The sequence below is a fragment of the Giraffa tippelskirchi genome, chromosome 1, assembly GCF_054371585.1.
Source record: "Giraffa tippelskirchi isolate mGirTip1 chromosome 1, T2T-mGirTip1v1.2.pri, whole genome shotgun sequence".
Lineage (NCBI taxonomy): Eukaryota > Metazoa > Chordata > Mammalia > Artiodactyla > Giraffidae > Giraffa > Giraffa tippelskirchi.
In genome coordinates this window covers 146,435,381-146,450,851 of record NC_137275.1, presented here as the reverse complement: position 1 = coordinate 146,450,851, position 15,471 = coordinate 146,435,381, and the positions used below count along the sequence as shown (strand labels likewise).

General features: G+C 42.4%; 1 protein-coding gene across 2 annotated transcripts in view; it reads left to right on the top strand.

Annotated features, from left to right (window-relative positions):
* Positions 1-15,471, top strand: part of SH3GL2 (SH3 domain containing GRB2 like 2, endophilin A1) — a 392,098-nt gene that overhangs the window by 328,004 nt on the left and 48,623 nt on the right. The window lies entirely within an intron of this gene.

Below are 15,471 nucleotides of genomic sequence, written 5' to 3'. Positions count from 1 at the left end.
TTGTACTTTGTAGGTTCCCTTCTCCCTTTTCTTTAAATCTCTTTCTGCTAACATTTCTCTATTTTCATGCTCATAGACATGTCTCATAGCCCAGAGCAAAGGTACCCACAGGATCTCAGCTGCAGCCCAGGTTTTCCTGTTCCAACATTTTCCGAGTTATGTGACTCGGTAATGCTATAATATGTTTTGGGACTGTAAACAGCAGGGCACCCAAGGTGTCCTGAAACAAGAAGAATTTATAATTCATGTAAAATCAGCAGTTTGAGGTAGAGAAAGAATATTTCCTGAGGCCCTGAAGTTAGCACGAGTAAGGTAATATGTGAGAGAGAAGCTGGGTCTAGACCAAGGGAGAAGGACTAAAAGGGTGAAGATTAAAGAAGATGAATTGGGACTGGTAAAAGGACTGTGTCAAGGATAGAGATTGAGAGAGGGAGAGGTAGTGGGATCAATGTGGAGCTGCGCTGCCTTCCTCCCGACTGGCCTTTAGACCATGCACGTGCCTCACTAATAGACAGAGCATAGCGCCTGCCCCCTGTGCATAGCACACAGACGGAACAGGCTGCCACTTGATGGTAGCTTTCCTTTAACCTATGAGCCTACTGGTCCACTGGCACACCCTCCATGCCTGGAGAACCCGGAATGGCAACCTGCAAGCTAATTGGAAATATTCTCCACTCAAGGCTTTCTTTATTTTCTCACATTCTTTCCTGCTTCTCATCTTAATCCATTTTCCTGTTGTCATTTCTGCTTTGACCTTGGTGCTCATTGACTGAGTTTAGTTTCCATGGCTTGGCTCTAATGCCATCTCTCCCTTTAGCTCCTGACAGTAACTCCATCCTAGTTTTAGCACTTGCTCTTGGAATGGAAGTTGACCATCAGTCTGGCCACTAAACTGAGTTTTCTTTTCTAGTGTGCCTCATTTTGTCTTCTCGGCCTTTGCATGATTGAAAATGTCTTTGTATTAAAGTCTAATTACTCCAAAAGGTATCCTTTGTTGCCTGTATCTTCTATGATAGTAATTACATTAGTAATCACTGTTTATTCATTACTTACATGTATTATTCATTATTTATAGCACTTAGAAAAGATAATCTTCTCTTATATAAGGAACAGCAATTGTTCAATTAGATTAGCTAATCAACATGAGTGAGTTAAAAAGGGTCAGGATGTAGATGGGAGGTGAAAAAGAATTTTTAAGAAAAACTGACAAACTATGTCATTTAGAGAAGCCAGCACTATTAGATAAGAGAGCTGACTGGAAATGCTTCACATCTAAGTTTATTTTCCATAATATTTTGCTTAGAGAAGGCAAGATTTAGGGCTGGGGAAAAGCTCTTATTTACAGTTTCTATTTATTAATATACCAACAGTTCTTCTAGTTAAGAGGCTAGATTTATTAAAATCCAAGTTGTCCAAAATATAATCTGTCTTAAAATTACCTCGTGTATCCCCAAATTAATAGCTTAGTTGCTATTTTAAGAAACTAGAAAAATAGAGTAAATTAAACCCAAAGTAAGTAGAAGGTAAGAAGTTTAAGATTAGAGCAGACATTGATGAAATGAAAACCAAACCAAAAAAAGAGACAAAATTAATGGAAAAAAAAAGTTGATTATTTGACAAGATCAATAAAATTAAAACTTTATCTAGACCAGTGGTTCTAAACCAGGGATAATTTTGCACATCAGGGTACACTTTTCAATGTCTAGAGTTAGCTTTAATTGTCATACCTTGGGGGTGGGGGCTCTATTGCCATCTAGAGGTAGAGGCCACAGATGCTGCTAAACAGCCCCCTTCATAATAAAAATTATTGGGCCCAAATATCAATAGCACTGAGACTGAGAAACCTGATTTAGTCTGACCAAAGCAAATAAAAATCAGAGAAGAAACAAATTATCAAAGTCAGAAATGAAAAAGGAGACATCACTACCAACCTTATAGAAATTAAGAGGATTACAAAGGCATACTATGAAAAAACTTTATTCTAACAAATAAGACAATTTAGATTAAATTAGGAAGATTCATACAAAGACACAAATGAATGAAACTGACTTAAGAAGAAACTAAAATCTAAATAGACCCATAACAAATAAAGAATTGGATTAGTAATTGAAAATATTCTCTCAAAGAAAAGTCTAGACCCAGATGTCTTCACTGGTAAATTGTATAAAACATTCAATGGAAAAATAATACTGATTTTTCAAAAAGTCTTCCACAAAGTCTTCCACTTTTCAACTAATTCCATAAAATTAATATTGCTCTAATACCAAAGTGAGACAAAGACATCACCAAAAAACTATAGGTCAATATTCTCTATGAGTTTAGATATAAAAATTCTCAACAAAATATTAGCAAAATGCATTCATCTATATATAATTATACTCCATGACCAAGTAGTATTTCTCCCAGGAATACAGAGTTGGTTAATTTTCTCAAAACTGATGCAATATCACATTAATAGGATGATATGAGTAAAGGACAAAACCTCTATGATCATCTTCTATATATGCACAAAACAAATTTGATAAAATCTAATGCCCATTCATGATAAAAACTTTTGATAAACTAGAAATGGAAAAGAATTTTCTCCACTTGATAATGGAGAAGGAAATGGCAACCCACTGCAGTATTCTTACTTGGAGACACCACAGACAGAGGAGCCTGGCGGGCTACAGTCCATGGGATTGCAAGAGTCAGACATGACTTAGTGACTAAACTACCACCATTCTGTGAAAAATCTACAGCTAGACTCATATTTACTGGTGTTTGAGTCAGTATTGGCCTGATTATCTAACTGGCTGTCTCTCTTTGCTAAAACTTCTTTGTCATTCTGAGTCTCTTCATTTATACACTGAAGAGTCAAGGCTATTTTATTCCCAGGACTTTTTCCACTTCTTCTAACATTGTAAACATCTGGATGCTTTCACGTGTATTGTGATTCATGGGCCAGGTAACTAGACTTCAGAGAAGGCTGTTACTCTCTGCTTTAGAGAGGAAGTGATCATTAGGATGGGAGAACCTCTTGAAGATCAGTCAGGGCTAGGTTACTCCCTTTTCCATGTGAGTTAGAACACTGACACATTAAGTCACTTGTTCAAGTCAAACCAGTTATTTAAGTAAACCAGTTGGGACTACAATCCATTCACTGGTCCTAAAGTCAGAGTCAGAGTCCTTGCTCAAGGGAAAGCCAGTGTCCTTTATTTTATTTTATTTATTTTACTAAGAGTTGGGGGAACAGAACTTGGAGGAAGAGTAGACAAGAAAGGACTATTAAGTGCATGTATGTATGGGTTATATCTCCTTACAAACAGATGCAAGGCTGGATCTGAGCCTGGATCTGAGGATGGTATGAAGGGTGTTGCTTATATGTCTATATACTCATTGCACAACTGTAAACACGCACTTCCCTTTTCTAACCACTATTTCCCCACGAGTCTCCCTGTCACTGAGCAAAATCACCACAAGCATCAGCTTTCAGGAAAACTCCTATTTGTTATTCAACAAATATTTTATTTCTACAAAAGCCAAACAAAAAAGTAATCACGTAAAAGTCAAAGTCTACTGAACTCCCTGTAAATTCATGGTCTGATTTCATGGGTCCCTCCCTGCTTTGTTTCTGGCTGTGAACATGTGGGTCCAGGTCCATTTCTTTCTCCTCTTTTATCATTTACTGCTTTCATACTTCTTCTCACCTCCAAGCTAGATCCCAGAGCATGAATTACGGTATCAATTGTCTGTCTCATTGTGGTTGGAAGCATAATATTATAGGGAAGTTCCTTGAATCTAGAGAATTTGGAAAATTGACTATCAGGGCAATAAAATACCTAATACTCATGAATAACTATAAGAATAGATGCCATTTATTAAGCACTGTGTACCCACTCAGCATGTGAAGGTCTCTATATGCATTCATGTGTTTACATCTCAAAACACTTTTATGGGACAGGCGCTCTTATCTCCATTTCCTAGTGAAGCAATGAAGCTCCGAGAAGTTAGAGGGTTTAGGATCATATGAAATAAGTGGTGAGGCCCCCAAATCTGTCTGTCTCTAGAGCTGAGCTGTAAATGTCACCATTGCACCACTTTGCCTCTGGATCCCTCTCATCTGGATCCAGTTTTATCCACTGTTCAAATCCCTCCACATAGCACTGTCAATAGATCATCCATGCTCACCAGGGGAAGAAACTCAGGGCACCTAATTCTCACCTAATATTCAAGGGACTTTTTGCTGCTTAAATTCAGTTATTTGTCCTGAAACTTCTATACAAATAAGTCAAACCACATGACTGACTTTCAAATTGAAAAAATAGAACACAACAAGAAGAGGTATTGTGTCCCTTTGCCCCTTGAGCACCTTCCCTGTCCCCCACAATTGTCCCCTTCCTGAACAATCTCTATGTGACAGGGTTTTGCATCTTCTTTGAACATGCCCTGGGTTATTGCTCCTCCTTTTTCAGATGTGATGTGGCACCCACAGCACTAGAAGGAGCAATGACACCACTTTCCTCTTTCAAGTTTCTGTGCTTCTTTTAATGCTGCCTAAGCCTTGCTGAATTTTTAGTGGTCACATTATTTTGGTGCTTAGTTAACCTGGGAAATCTGTTTCCATCTCTACATGGTTCAAATACAATATATTTAGAAATCACACCGGAGTATGTACTTCAGGCTTCAAGAAATACTTGTTCAGTGACATTATGTATTCACCTCATCTAATTCCAGATTAATTGATTGCCACGATGTCTATTTCCACTTAGACTTGCTGATGATTCTATTCCTTGATCGCATAATCCAAATTTGGCCAAGAAGTTTTGCCTGTCTTTTTTAAAAAATGCCCTTTCCCTTTGAGGAACAGAACACAAACAGCCCCTTCTTGTGAAGAGCCTGGCTGAGCCATGTGACTGAGCTGACAGGGGCACATCTTCTATGCTCATTCCTCTCCTGACCAACGGCCAAGATGCATATTTGACTACAGAAGATGCTGAGGAACTCTGCCCACTTCAAGTTTATCCTTGATCTTGTTGGAGCAGCAAAAATGTCTCGGTGTCGATGGCTAAAATTTCCTAGTCAGGCTCTCTCCACCCCTGGCCTGCATTTTCCATCATCTGTTTATTTGTAGTGGGAAGAGATCATCTTCCAAAGTGGGCCAGAAGCAGAGAGATTCAACTCTACCCCCTGTCGAGGCATAATAATCCTCTAAATCTGCCTGGGGACTCAGATTAGTTCTGGATGCTTTCCTGTCACTTGGGTGGAGGGCTTGTCCCCAGCATTAATATTGATGGAGATATAAATTGTTGCTGCCTATTCAGTTTTTCACTGGTACTTAAAATTGAGCTTTAAAGCCCTACAAAGATAGAAGAAAAAAAAAAGCAAAATGCTTGCCAACTTCTATAGTTATTGAGGCACTCAAGCAGTAGGGTCCTCCCTGATGTCCTTAAATCGTAGGAACATTTCCCCAGCCTGGCCCCCTGTCCTGTAATTCTACCTGAAAGCAGCTTAATCTGTATTTGAGCTTGTTGCCTTCTTCCTCTGGCCCAATGCAGAAGGTGATTCAGTGGGATGAAATCCGAGCTGGGCCTGGCATGCCTGATTTTTAAAACATGTCTAAAGTGTGTATTTAGTTGTCACGGAGAGATCTGACAGTTTGTGGGAAAGGACCAGCAGTGGGCATTCCTAGCACACACCCACTTAGAGCGTGCTATGATTTGAGTGTCCCCTCTCCCCAGAGCCAAACACACCTCTATAATAATAATAATAATAACCCTCACTTACAAAGCACCAGAATAAGCCCCAACCATGGTTTGCTTTTGGGGATACCTTACAAGGACATGGATGGATGCAGGTAGAAACAAGTTACCATAATCGAGTTAGCTCATCAAAAGTTATATTTTGCCTTCTTGGATTAAAGTAGTACAGGGAATGTTTGATTTTAGTCACTGCCAGAGATTCTGGAACTGACTGAATTTCTCAGCTCTGGGATTTCTCATTTGTTGGGCTGCATCTAGGCTTGGCTTCTGAAATGCTTCCTCCTGCCATTACCGAACTTAACAAGCATCCTCTAAACACAGGGCATAGCACTTTAAAATTGTCTTATTCAGTCTGCAGGGTAAGGTAGGCATTGTTAGCCTCTTTTACAGATGGGAAAAATGGAACTCACAGAGAACAAGAATCTACTCCAAGGCCACACAGCTTGTGAGCAGGAGAATTGATGAAGTGGTAGAGAAGCCAGCAGAGCTGAAGGTCTCCATCTCTAAAGCCCTTGCTCTTAACCACTGTGTCCTAATGCCTTCATAGGACCTTCTCAGGCCTGTGCCCTACACCTGCCCACCCCCCTCCCTTCCAGATTAAGTGTTAGGATTATCCCCAGTCACCTAATGCTGCCTCCAGGGAAATGAACTGTCAAACCTAAGAAAAAATTCCTACCATTTTCTTTGAGAAAGGAGAGGACCCCAGCCCCCTATCTGACCTCAGCTGCTTGGAAAAACCCCACATAAGGCCATCTGAACCCCAGAACTATGAAAAGGAAAATGAAATTGTTCTTTTCAACCACAAAGTGTTGGGAAATTTGTTATGCAGAAAAAGACAATCAGAATACTACAGTAATAAATTAGTCCGTCTTCTCCCTAATTCACTCAATATCCATAGTACCTAAGGTCTATTGCAGAGATATCTCCAACTTCCTATATATATATATATATAAATCCCTAAATGTTCCAAACCCACAGAGGACCCCTGACCATTCAATTAAATTTTGTTTTCATGGGTTTGAAGGGCAGTGATTAGAGCTTTCGGAAATTTCTTATCAGCCTTTTCCACCTGTGTTGTCACATAATGCGACTGAACAGGCCTTGCTGGAGAGGAGGAGGGGAGAGGTGATTGCCACAGCTCAATTACTGTTAGGGTAGTTCATCTAATGACATTTATACTTCTGACATGTCCAAAGTGATTTTGAATTTGACCTTCCAGATGACCTACCATGACTGTTAAAGAGTACTTCACATCCTGGAGGAAGGCAGGGTGTAGATTCTCCAAATGACCAGAAGGGTCACTAGTAGACAAAAATAAGAATGGAAAATCATATTTTACAAATGCTTCCTATGTGTGCAAGAACTTTCTACGTGCTAGGGACTGTGCGTGAATTATCTCATTTGATCCACATTCAAACACCCAAGGGAGCTACACTTCTCCCCATTTTGTAGATGGTAAAACTGAGAAGTTGTAATTTAAAGGTAGTTGGAAGAGCCAGGACCTGAACCTCAGTCTGATACCGGCTTTTGTTCTCTTTTTACTCATTAGCATCAAATACCCAGAGTCAACAAATATGACTTCACTGCAGATGTCAAAGCCATGTGATGGGATCTTTGCTGTTTCTCTCTGCCCTTCCCTGAGGCAGGGGCCATTCTTGGACTTGTCTCCAGGGTCAGTTCAGTCACTCAGTCATGTCCGACACTTTGTGACCCCATGGACTGCAGCATGCCAGGCCTCCCTGTCCATCACCAACTCCCAGAGTTTACTCAAACTCATGTCCACTGAGTTGGTGATGCCATCCAACCATCTCTTCCTCTTTCGTCCCCTTCTCCTCCTGCCCTCAATCTTTCCCAGCATCAGGGTCTTTTCCAGTGATTCAGTTCGTTGCATCAGGTGGCCGAAGTATTGGAGTTTCAGCTTCAGCATCAGTCCTTCCAATGAATATTCAGGACTGATTTCCTTTAGGATGGACTGGTTGGATCCCTTGCTGTCAAAGGGACTCTCAAGAGTCTTCTCCAGCACCACAGTTCAAAAGCATCAGTTCTTTGGTGCTCAGCTTTATTTATAGTCCAATTCTCACAACCATACATGACTACTGGAAAAACCATAGCCTTAACTAGACGGACCTTTGTTGGCAAAGTAATGTCTCTGCTTTTTAACATGCTGTCTAGGTTGGTCATAACTTTTCTTCCAAGGAGTAAGTGTCTTTTTATTTCATGGCTGCAGTCACCATCTGCAGTGGTTTTGGAGCCCAAGAAAATAAAGTCTCTAACTATTTCCACTCTTTCTCCATCTATTAGCCATGAAGTGATGGGACTGGATGCCGTGATCTTAGTTTTCTGAATGTTGAGCTTTAAGCCAACTTTTTCACTCTCCTCTTTCACTTTCATCAAGAGGATCTTTAGTTCTTCTTCACTTTCTGCCATAAGAGTGGTGTCATCTGCATATCTGAGGTTATTGATATTTCTCCCAGCAATCTTGATTCCAGCTTGTGCTTCATCCAGCCCAGCATTTCTCATGATATATTCTGCATATAAGTTATATAAGCATGGTGACAATATACAGCCTTGACGGAATCCTTTTCCTATTTGGAACCAGTCTGTTGTTCCATGTCCAGTTCTAACTGTTGCTTCCTGACCTGCATACACATTTCTCAAGAGGCAGGTCAGGTGGTCTGGTATTCCCATCTCCTTCAGAATTTTCTACAGTTTATTCTGATCCACACAGTCAAAGGCTTTCGCATAATCAATAAAGCAAAAATAGATGTTTTTCTGAAACTCTCTTGCTTTTTCGATGATCCAGCAGATGGCATTTGATCTCTGGTTCCTCTGCCTTTTCTAAAACCAGCTTGAACATCTGGAAGTTCGTGGTTCCCATATTGTTGAAGCCTGGCTTGGAGAATTTTGAGCATTACTTTGCTAGCATGTGAGATGAATGCAATTGTGTGGTAGTTTTAGCATTCTTTGGCATTGTCTTTCTTTGGGATTGGAATGAAAACTGACCTTTTCCAGTCCTGTGGCCACTGCTGAGTTTTCCAGATTTGCTGGCATACTGAGTGTAGCACTTTCACAGCATCATCTTTTAGGATTTGAAATAGCTCCGCTGGAATTCCATCACCTCCACTAGCTTTGTTCGTAGTGATGCTTTCTAAGGCCCACTTGACTTTGGATTCCAGGATGTCTGGCTCTAGGTGAGTGATCACACCATCGTGATTATCTGGGTCATGAAGATCTTTTTTGTACAGTTCTTCTGTGTATTCTTGCCACCTCTCCTTAATATCTTCTGCTTCTGTTAGGTCCATACCATTTCTGTCCTTTATTGAGCCCATCTTTGCATGAAATGTTCCCTTGGTATCTCTAATTTTCTTGAAGAGATCTCTCATCTTTCCCATTCTAGTCCCATTTTATTGTTTCCCATTCTTTTGTCTCCAGGAGCGCATGGCTATCATTGAACCAAATATGTGCTGCTTGGGTTAGAGCTTGTGCTACACTCTGTTCTCCTCAGGAACCAAATCCAGGATGCTGCGTGCATCCTTGGGGGGACATGGATATCTGCTAGTGTTCCTGCTCCCTGGGGTGGACATCACTTCCAGTTACCAGCTCATGGGCTATCATCATGTTTCTAAGGGTTTGGTTACTCAGAGCAGAATCCTAGATGACTGTGACTCTTCATATACAGAGAAAATAGATGCCTTTGTACATGAACATTCTGGTCTTTACGGTGCCACTAATCTCTACCCCCTCCCACCTCAGCCACACACTCATCATAGCAGAAAGATTCCAATCACAGCTTAGATTCATAGCCATATAGCTCTCACTATCTGTTACTCCATAAATGGACTAGAATTTCTCACAAACTCCCCCACTCCTTTTCCTCTGATGGTGACATGCCCTTCTTTTACTACTTCTAGCTAACTCAGTCACTTACAGTTTTAAATATGGTTAATTCTGAATTTGGTGTTTTCAATGCAATCCAAATTCCTAGTGACTTTATTGGCCCAGAGGAAATGTTCTTGTCCATGTGTTGTCCTTTGTTCTTTACTGACCGTGGCTCTGCTGCCCCATGCTTCCAGGCTGTGGCCGTGGCCTCTGTGCTTTCTGTACCCTCTACTGAAGCATCTGTGGCTGGAGTGGTTTGTGGATCTCCTGGCCCCCACATACCCTTGCCGCCTAGTTCTGCTTTGGCTCAGAAACATGGCCTACCTGAGACTCAGCTCCACCTCGTCAGGCTCCTCTGGGTTGTCCCCTCTCCCTGAACTTCCCAGGGCTCCAGCTGGCACAAGGACTCCCTTTTATCATGGAAAATGCAGTAACCATTACTGTTGCTCACCAGTAATCTCTGAATTACACTCATTGAGCCCCTGATATGTGGCTGGGGCCTTGTGATTCATTTGAAGAATAAACAAACATGAGGTGGGTCAAAATAAACATCTGATTGTCTGGGCAAGACCCTCCTGAATCCTATTTGCCTGCCAGGGCAATTCACTTTGTTCAAGATGGCCATTGCATTAGCATTCTTGGGTCCCTGAATGTTGAAATGGACTGATTTCCCTGCCAGCTAATGATGGTCATGTAATGTGTGCAAAAAAAAAAAAGTCTCTAAGATTTCAGGGCTGTTTGTTATAGGACTTTTCCTCACAACCCACGGGAGTCCAGGAATATTTCTAGGGTTGGGGGAGGGGAGCTACTCAGTGTCCCCACCCCCAACCCCAGCCTACTGTGCCATTGTTGCTGTCATGTTTGCTCCACTCTGTCTCTCTCTGGTGACTGAGGCACTTCAATTCCTTAAGCCTATCTGGATATTTCTATCCTGTCTCCATGCCTCTGCTGGTTTTGACCTTGAGGAGTGAGGCAAAGAGCAGGTCCTCTGGCCAATTATAGGCTCTCTTCTGTAATCCTAAGATTTCCTCTCAGCCAAGGAAAGACCTTTACCTCCTTCCTGTGTGAGAGAAATACTTACTTTGATTAATATCCTGCCTCCTTCCTATGGCCTCCTCCTGCCATCCTATGACTGGTTTTATAGGCCTATGTTCTCATCTTCCAGGTTTGCTCCACATTGTCCAGCCCAAGTTTTTCCCTTTCTTTTTAAAATATTTATTTTATTGAAGTATAATTAACTTACAGAATTGTGTTAATTTCTACTGTACCACAAAGTGATTCAGTTACATATACATTCTTCTTCATATTCTTTTCCTTTATGGTTTATCACAGGATATTGAATATAGTTCCCTGTGCTATACAGTCAGTTCAGTTCAGTTCAGTTGCTCAGTCGTGTCTGACTCTTCGTGAGCCCATGGACTGCAGCACGCCAGGCTTCCCTGTCCTTCACCAACTTCCGGAGTTTACTCCAACTCATGTCCATCGAGTCAGTGATGGCATCCAACCATCTCATCCTCTGCTGTCCCCTTCTCTTCCTACCTTCAGTCTTTCCCAGCATCAGGGTCTTTTCCAGTGAGTCAGTTCTTCACATCAGGTGGCCAAAGTATTGGAGTTTCAGCTTCAGCATCAGTCCTTCCAATGAATATTCAGGACTGATTTTCTTTAGGATTGACTGGTTTACAATAGGACCTTGTTGTTTAACCATTTTATATACACAAGCTTACATTGAACTGAAGCTTACATTTCCTAACCCCAGCCTCCCACTCCATCCCTCCTCCTTAGCAACCACCAGGTCTATTCTCTATGTCTGTAAATCTATTTCTGTTTTATAAATAAGTTCACTTGTATCAGTTTTTAGATCTCAGATATAAATGATATCATATGATATTTGTCTTTCTCTGTCTGACTTACTTCAGTTAGTATGTAATCTCTAGGTTCACCCATGTTGTTGCAAATGGCATTATTTCATTCTTTCTTTATGACTGAGTAGTATTCCATTATCTATATAGACCACATCTTCTTTATCCATTCATCTGTTGATGAATATTTAGGTTGTCTCCAAGCCTTGGCTATTGTAAATAGTCCAAGCTTTTCTCTTTACCCAGCTCTTACAACTAAAAACACTGAATCTTCAGACCTGCCTTGACCCTGGACTTGAGAAACTATATTTTGAAAGTGAAAGGTGAGTTTTCCCACTGAGGACAGTGAGTAAGAAAGCCGTCTCTCCTATCTGGCAGGTAGAGGAAGAGAAATAGAAAAGACATTAAAAATATAAACCATCATTCAGCACTGCCGCCTCACACTTCTGCATCTGACACCCGTGCCCAGCTCTGCTCCTTCCCTGCCGTCAGAGCTCTGGCCCCAGCCCAGCCTTGTCTCTCATTCTCTTCCTGTATCTGCAATTTCTCCCTCTTTACTGGTTCTGTGCCCTCATCATTACGCCCCCTTTACATTTTCCCTGTGAAATTAATTAAGCAAGGAGGCTGTAAGACTAAGGGGCTTCTCATGTCTCAGCAGCCTATGTAAGCAAATCAAAACCTAAGCCTAAAACGCCTCAAGGTTTAGAAAATGAATCCGAAGGACAGCCAATCATGAACAGTCAACAAGCCTTTCCTGCATATGGTGGCTGTTTAAGTTAGAGCCAATCAAATGATTTCCTTGTTTGGCTTCTGTCATCCTGTCTATAAAAGTCCTGACCTGACTGTTGCCCGTGGAGTGCTCATAATCACCCTAGTTTGCAGTTGCCCAGTTTGGGACTGTTCAGTTCCTCCCACTTCTCTGGCCATTTCTCTTCCTTCCTAGTGAGTTCAAATAGATTTTGCTCATATAAACTCTTACATTTTTGAATACACCTTAGCTGCTCTTTCAACATCCCCTTCAAAAACCTACAAACAAAAAGTCAACAAAATGCCCTCCCAAGCATATGTCCATGTCTCTCACTGTATCCTCCACAGGTTTCTTGAAAGAGGAGCACACTCGCCATCTACTCACTCCTATCCTCTTCCATTTTGGCTCCCAAGTCCAGTGGGCACGTGTCAGCCTCACCTCCCTAGACCTCTCAACAGGATTTGCTCGCCTTGACCACTGGCCTCTCAAAACTCCTCCCCTGACCCAGGCTCTCCTGGGTTTCCTCCCACTTCTCTGGCCATTTCTCTGCCTCTCTAGTGAGTCCCTCCACCTCTGTATACGCTTTTAAGGTTGCTGTTGCCTGGATTCTGCCTGAGGCTCTCTTTTCTGTTTACATCCTCCCCCAAGGACTTAGAGGCCACCAGATGTACCTACACATCTGTCTTCCAACCCTTTGAAACTCTTCTTTGCTCCTAGACACATGCCTCCTTAGCCTGCTGATGGAAGGCAGGGTGAAGGGACGGTGCATCTCTGGGGAGTCAGTGCTGGTAGGGTCTGCTGGCAGGGGTGTTCTCTGTGCTCTGAGAGGCCTCTCTCTGTCATCAGCACACCTGTGATCCTGCTGCTTCCATATCCCACTGTTTCTTACAGGAATAAATGTGATCTCTTTCCTTATCCACTCCCTGGTGGTAACAACTCTGCTGTTTCCAAGATCTTTAGCACTCTCCTATCCAACAAGCTGAAGATTTTTTGCTCCCTGAGGTCTCAGCATTCCTTTCAGAGAGAATTGCATGATTTGCCTGTGGTAGGGAGTGTCGGGGGTGGGGACAGAAGGCTGTTTCATTTAGGCCTTGTCACAGGAGCACAACACTGACCGCATTTTGGTGTTGGTGGCCTCCGTGTAGCGTGACTCATCCTAACAGCACTGGCTCTGTCTAGCCTTAAAAGCTTTGCACCAACAGTTCCTTCTGCCAGGAACATTCTTTCCTCCCCTCTCTATACTTTCTGCAGGCCTCCGCTCAAGGCTCACCCGTCTGACGGTCCTGTGTTACCTAGCACCTCTCAATCCTCTTCATCCCCTTCATCTGACACATTTTAATCTATTTGTCTACTGTCTTCCTTTCTCTACTGGAATGGGCTTCCCCCGATGGTTCAGCAAGTGAAGAATCCACCTGCAATGCAGGAGACACAGGAATGCAGGTTTGATCCCTGGGTCAGCAAGGTCCCCTGGAGGAGGAAAATGGCAACCCACTCCAGTATTCTTGCCTGGGAAATCCCATGGACAGAGGAGCCTGGCGGGCTATATAGTCCATGGGGTTGCAAAGAGTTGGACACAACTGAGAAGCTAAGCACAAGCCCTCTGTTGGAATATACCCTCCATCAATACAAGAGTTTTACAACTTTGTTCAATGCTAAATCCCATCTCAGACAGCACCTAGCATGCTCAGTACCTTTGCTCAATAGATAAATGGATGAATGAATGAATCATGATATCTCTTCGCATGGGAGTAAGTAATGTAGGGCTGTAGATTTTAAACTACTCTAGATAAACCAAGTCAGAAACCTGGGATTCACACTTGACTGTTTCTAGTCTTTAGTATCATTTGATTAGTTCTACCCATTGAATGCCCTTGAACTTGGCCCCACCTCTCTGTCCTCTCTGTCCTCATTCCCAGTCCAGATGCACAGTATCTTTCACCAAGTTACAGCCAAGGCCTCATGCCTGTTTTCTCTGACTTTAGTTCTTCACCCTCCAAATCAGCCTTCCCACTTAGCCACCAGGTGCTGCTGACACCCAAAGCAGCGAGTGGCACTCCCTGGATTAAAGGACTTCAAGGACTTCTCATTTCCTCCAGGGGAAACCCAACCTCTTTTGCACACACATACCTTGAGATCTGGCTCCCCTGGCACTGAGCAGCCCTGTCTGTCCTGGCTTTTCCCTGGACTCGGTGATTCACACCCACCCAAGCCCCCCCATCTGTTTCAGCAACCAGAGCATTCCAGACAGAGAGGGAATTGTGGAGTAGGAGGAGCCATTCTGATCCGAGAGTCTTCACAGACACCAAAACAAACCCACAAACAAGACCTGAGGCTTCTGCTTCTTCAGTCCACCCCACTTCTGTATTCAAGGAGTGCTCTGTGCTTCTCTCTGCCACTGAGGCATTTATAGTACTGCACTTTAATTGTCTGCTTGTTATTCTTTCTCGCCCATCAGATGGTGAACTCCAGTGCACATTTTAATGTATGGTTTGTACACTCAGTCTAGAGGGAGGCTTGAACATGGGAGCCACAGAGGAAATGATGGTTGAAAAGATGATGAATGAATACAACTTTAACAAACACATTAATTTCATTCATATAAACTGGATGGAAAATATAATTTTTTAAAATACAGGAAAAAACTAAGTTACATAAAGAATAACTTCTCTTCCTAGGTAACAATTTCATATTTTACATGCTACTGCTCCAGAGTATGTGTTGTTGTCACAGGCATTATTCTGTATGTGCATCTATACCTGCCTTTAAGAGTGAAGGTTTCTAGTACAGAATGCAGGAAAACATAACTTGCCATCCTGAAAGAAATCATCAGCTTGATGAACAGGCATTTAATTTGGGGGCTTTGAAGACTGAAGTGCGTTTAGTGTATTCCTGGTGCAGGTGCGGGGCCAGTGGGGCAGCACTTTCTCTGGGGCACGTCCCCAGCATCCCTCCTTCCTGCCCTGGGGTGGACGGCACTTAGAAACGGAAGTGGTTGTACAATCTCCAAGGTCTACTTAATCTTTGGCCTAGTTATTGAATTTGCCAAAAAGGAGGCCAATTAGTTCCAGGTGTGAGGCTGGAGTCTCTGATGTGGAACTTCCCCAATGGGAAGTTGGCTCACACCTGCCTGCAAATGGCTCCAGCATCATTACCAAGCTTCTCTCTTGCCTTTGGGCTGGGAAGTGAATTCCGTTCACTTGTTTTATTTCAAAGTCAGTGTCCCATATGTTCTTGAGAACCACGT